The sequence below is a fragment of the Arachis stenosperma genome, chromosome 2 (assembly GCF_014773155.1).
Source record: "Arachis stenosperma cultivar V10309 chromosome 2, arast.V10309.gnm1.PFL2, whole genome shotgun sequence".
Taxonomy (NCBI): Eukaryota; Viridiplantae; Streptophyta; class Magnoliopsida; order Fabales; family Fabaceae; genus Arachis; species Arachis stenosperma.
Window position 1 is genome coordinate 96,887,011 of NC_080378.1, and position 5,533 is coordinate 96,892,543.

General features: G+C 40.5%; 1 non-coding gene across 1 annotated transcript; it reads left to right on the top strand.

Annotated features, from left to right (window-relative positions):
• The first annotated feature begins 2,472 nt into the window (after nucleotides 1-2,472).
• Nucleotides 2,473-2,580, top strand: LOC130963908 (small nucleolar RNA R71). The gene has a single exon (XR_009080025.1). It is a non-coding gene; the product is annotated as a small nucleolar RNA R71 (small nucleolar RNA).
• The last annotated feature ends 2,953 nt before the right edge of the window (nucleotides 2,581-5,533 follow it).

Genomic DNA, 5,533 nt, shown 5'->3' on the forward strand with positions numbered 1-5,533 from the left:
AGAAGAAATGAGGAGAAAGGGAATGGCTTAGTATTCGGCCAAAGGGGAGAGAGATGGTGTTGAAGGTGTGTGAAAATGAAGGAGTGAAGGAGGGTTTATATAGGAGAGGGGGAGAGTGTGGTTCGGCCATTTGAGGGTGGGTTTGGGTGGGAAAGTGGTTTGAATTTGAATGGAAGGTTAGGTGGGGTTTTATGAAGGATGGATGTGAGTGGTGAAGAGAAAGATGGGATTTGATAGGTGAAGGGTTTTTGGGGAAGAGGTATTGAGGTGATTGGTGAATGGGAGAAGAAGAGAGAGAGTGGTGGTGGGGTAGGTGGGGGTCCTGTGGGGTCCACAGATCCTGTGGTGTCAAGGAAAAGTCATCCCTGCACCAAATGTTGCTCAAAATCACGTTTTGAGCCATTTCTGGCGTTAAATGCCGGGCTGGTGCCCATTCCTGGCGTTTAACGCCAGGTTCTTGCCCTTTTCTGGCGTTTAACGCCAGTCTGGTGCCCCTTTCTGGCGTTAAACGCCCAGAATGGTGCCAGACTGGGCGTTAAACGCCCAACTGCTAGGCTTACTGGCGTTTGAACGCCAGCAACTTCTTCCTCCAGGGTGTGCTGTTTTTCTTCCTGTTTTTCATTTTGTTTTTGCTTTTTTTATTGATTTTGTGACTTCTCATGATCATCAACCTACAAAAAAGATAAAATAACAAAAGGAAATAGTTAATTATAAAACATTAGGTTGCCTCCCAACAAGCGCTTCTTTAATGTCATTAGCTTGACAGAGGACTCTCATGGAGCCTCACAGATACTCAGAGCCATGTTGGAACCTCCCAACACCAAACTTAGAGTTTGAATGTGGGGGTTCAACACCAAACTTAGAGTTTGGTTGTGGCCTCCCAACACCAAACTTAGAGTTTGACTGTGGGGGCTCTGTTTGGCTCTGTTTTGAGAGAAGCTCTTCATGCTTCTTCTCCATGGTGATAGAGACATATCCTTGAGCCTTAAACACAAAGGACTCTTCATTCACTTGAATGATTAATTCTCCTCTATCAACATCAATCACAGCCTTTGCTGTGGCTAGGAAGGGTCTGCCAAGGATGATAGATTCATCCATGCACTTCCCAGTCTCTAGGACTATAAAATCAGTGGGAATGTAATGGTCTCCAATTTTTACCAAAACATTCTCTACAAGTCCATGAGCTTGTTTTCTTGAGTTGTCTGCCATCTCCAATGAGATTCTTGCAGCTTGTACCTCAAAGATCCCTAGCTTCTCCATTACAGGGAGAGGCATGAGGTTCACACTTGACCCTAAGTCACACAGGGCCTTCTTGAAGGTCATGGTGCCTATGGTACAAGGTATGGAAAACTTCCCAGGATCTTGTCTCTTTTGAGGTAATTTCTGCCTAGACAAGTCATCCAGTTCTTTGGTGAGCAAAGGAGGTTCATCCTCCCAAGTCTCATTTCTAAATAACTTGTCATTTAGCTTCATGATTGCTCCAAGGTATTTAGCAACTTGCTCTTCAGTGACATACTCATCCTCTTCAGAGGAAGAATACTCATCAGAGCTCATGAAAGGAAGAATTAAGTCCAATGGAATCTCTATGGTCTCATTTTGAGCCTCAGATTCCCATGGTTCCTCATTTGGGAACTCAGAGGAGGTTGGTGCACGCCTATTGAAGTCTTCCTCAGTGGCGTCCACCTCCTCTCTTTCCTCTCCATATTCGGCCATGGTTATGGCTTTGCACTCTCCTTTTGGATTTTCTTCAGTGTTGCTTGGGAGAGTACTAGGAGGGAGTTCAGTAATTTTCTTGCTCAGCTGACCCACTTGTCCTTCCAAATTTCTGATGGAGGACCTTGTTTCAGTCATGAAACTTTGAGTGGTTTTGATTAGATCAGAGACCATTGTTGCTAAGTCAGAGGTATTCTGCTTAGAACTCTCTGTCTGTTGCTGAGAAGATGATGAAAAAGGCTTGCCATTGCTAAACCTGTTTCTTCCACCATTATTGTTGTTGAAACCTTGTTGAGGTCTCTCTTGATTCTTCCATGAGAAATTTGGGTGATTTCTCCATGAAGAATTATAGGTGTTTCCATAGGGTTCTCCTAGGTAATTCACCTCTTCCATTGAAGGGTTCTCAGGATCATAAGCTTCTTCCTCAGATGAAGCATCTTTAGTACTGCTTGGTGCATTTTGCATTCCAGACAGACTCTGAGAAATTAGATTGACTTGTTGAGTCAATATCTTATTCTGAGCCAAAATGGCATTCAGAGTATCAATCTCAAGAACTCCTTTCTTCTGATTAGTCCCATTGTTCACAGGATTCCTTTCAGAAGTGTACATGAATTGGTTATTTGCAACCATTTCAATTAGCTCTTGAGCTTCTGTAGGCGTCTTCTTCAGATGAAGAGATCCTCCAGCAGAGCTATCCAAAGACATTTTGGATAGTTCAGAGAGACCATCATAGAAAATACCTATGATACTCCAGTCAGAAAGCATGTCTGAGGGACATTTTCTGATTAATTGTTTGTATCTTTCCCAAGCTTCATAGAGGGATTCTCCATCCTTCTGTCTGAAGGTTTGGACTTCCACTCTAAGCTTACTCCATTTTTGAGGTGGAAAGAACTTTGCCAAGAAGGCATTGACTAGCTTTTCCCAAGAGTCCAGGCTATCTTTAGGTTGTGAGTCCAACCATATTCTAGCTCTGTCTCTTACAGCAAAAGGGAATAGCATCAGCCTGTAGACCTCAGGGTCAACCCCATTAGTCTTGACTGTGTCACAGATTTGCAAGAATTCAGCTAAAAACTGATGAGGATCTTCCATTGGAAGTCCATGGAATTTGCAATTCTGTTGCATTAGAGAAACTAATTGAGGCTTAAGCTCAAAGTTGTTTGCTCCAATGGCAGGGATAGAGATGCTTCTCCCATAGAAGTCGGGAGTAGGTGCAGTAAAGTCACCCAGCACCTTCCTTGCATTGTTGGCATTGTTGTTGTTTTCGGCTGCCATGTGTTCTTCTTCTTTGAAGAATTCGGTCAGGTCCTCTAAAGAGAGTTGTGCTTTGGCTTCTCTTAGCTTTCTTTTCAAGGTCCTTTCAGGTTCAGGGTCAGCTTCAACAAGAATGCCTTTGTCTCTGCTCCTGCTCATATGAAAGAGAAGAGAAAAAGAAAATGTGGAATCCTCTATGTCACAGTATAGAGATTCCTTGAGATGTCAGAGGAAAAGAAAAATAGAAGAAAGAAGGTAGAAGAATTCGAACTTGATGAGATACAGTTCGAATTGTGCATTAAGAAGGAGTAGTACTCCATAAATAGAAGGATGTGAGAAGGAGGGAAGAGAATTTTCGAAAATTAATTAGAAAGATGTCAAAAACATTGATTGATAATTTTCGAAAATTGAAAGTGGAGAAGAAATCAAGTGATTTTTGAAAAAAAAAATTTGAAATTAGAAGTTAAAAAGATTTGATTGAAAACTTGTTTTGAAAAAGATGTGATTAAAGAGATATGATTGAAAAGATTTGATTTGAAAACAATTTTAAAAGATATGTTTTGAAAACAATTTTTAAAAGATTTGATTTTGAAAATCAATGACTTGTCTAACAAGAAAAGATATGATTCAAACATTAAACCTTTCTCAACAGAAAAAGCAACATATTTGAGATGTTCAATCAAATCATTAATTGTTAGTAAGTATCTTTGAAAAAGGAAGGAAATTGATTTTGAAAACATTTGATTGAAAAGATTTGATTTTGAAAAACTTTGAAAACTTGGAAAAAAAATTGATTTGAAAACAAAATCTTCCCCCTAGCACCATCCTGGCGTTAAACGCCCAGAATGGTATACATTCTGGCGTTTAACGCCCAAAATGCACCCTTTTTGGGCGTTAAACGCCCAGCCAGGCACCCTGGCTGGCGTTTAAACGCCATTCTGTCTTCTTCACTGGGCATTTTTGAATGCTCAGCTTTTTCTGTATAATTCCTCTGCAGCATGTTCTGAATCTTCAATTCTTTGTATTATTGACTTGAAAAGACACAAATTAAAAATATTTTTGGATTTTTAATAATCAAAATGCAACAAGAATGAAATAACAATGCATGTAAGACACCAAACTTAGCAGTTTGTATACTACTGACACTATATGAGACACATAAACACTCAAGCCAAAAGAATTCAAAGATCAAAACAAGGAAATCATCAAGAACAACTTGAAGATCAATGAGGACACATGCATGAATACAATAAGAACAGAAACATGCAATTGATACTTAAGATGAGATTCTAGACTCAAACAAGAATCATAAAATATTTTTGGTTTTTATGATAAATTTTTTTTTATTTTTTTTTTGTGTTTTTCGAAAATTAAGTGCAAAAAGGTATCAAAATTCTTAATGAGAATTCCAGGAATCAGTGCAATGCTAGTCTAAGACTCCGGTCCAGGAATTAGACATGGCTTCACAGCCAGCCAAGCTTTCAAAGAAAGCTTCGGTCCAAAACACTAGACATGGCCAAAGGCCAGCCAAGCCTTAGCAGATCACTGCTCCAAAAGCAAGATTGATAAAAATCAACAAGCTCTTGTGATGATAAGTTGAAACCTCGGTCCAATGAGATTAGACATGGCTTCTCAGCCAACCAGATTTCAACAAATCATCATGAAACTCTAGAATTCATCTTCAAGAATTTCGAAAAAAAATACCTAATCTAAGCAACAAGATGTACCGTCAGTTGTCCAAACTGAACAATCCCCGGCAACGGCGCCAAAAACTTGGTGCGCGAAATTGTGAACAATACTTTTTCACAACTCTCATAATCTCTGGTCATGAACTCCAAAAACTTGGTAGTTCAATTCCATGGCATTACACAACTTCGCACAACTAACCAGCAAGTGCACTGGGTCGTCCAAGTAATACCTTACGTGAGTAAGGGTCGATCCCACGGAGATTGTTAGTATTGAAGCAAGCTATGGTCATCCTGTAAATCTTAGTCAGGCAAACTCAGATGTATATGGTGATGAACGATAATAACATAAAGGATAAAGATAGTGATACTTATGTAATTCATTGGTAGGAACTTCAGATAAGCGCATGAAGATGCCTTCCCTTCCGTCTCTCTGCTTTCCTACTGTCTTCATCCAATCCTTCTTACTCCTTTCCATGGCAAGCTCGTGTAGGGTTTCACCATTGTCAGTGGCTACCTCCCATCCTCTCAGTGAAAGCGATTGCATATGTCCTGTCACGGCATAGCGGAATTCAGCTGTCGGTTCTCGGTCAGGCCGGAATAATATCCATTGATACTTTTGCGTCTGTCACTAACGCCCCGCCTGCTAGGAGTTTGAAGCACATCACAGTCATTCAGTCATTGAATCCTACTCAGAATACCACAGACAAGGTTAGACCTTCCGGATTCTCTTGAATGCTGCCATCAGGTCCTGCCTATACCACGAAGATTCCGGTTAAAGAACCCAAGAGATATTCACTAGAGCCTTGGTTGCTTGTAGAACAAGAGTGGTTGTCAGTCACCTTGTTCATGAGTGAGAGTGGTGATGATTCGTGACAATCATC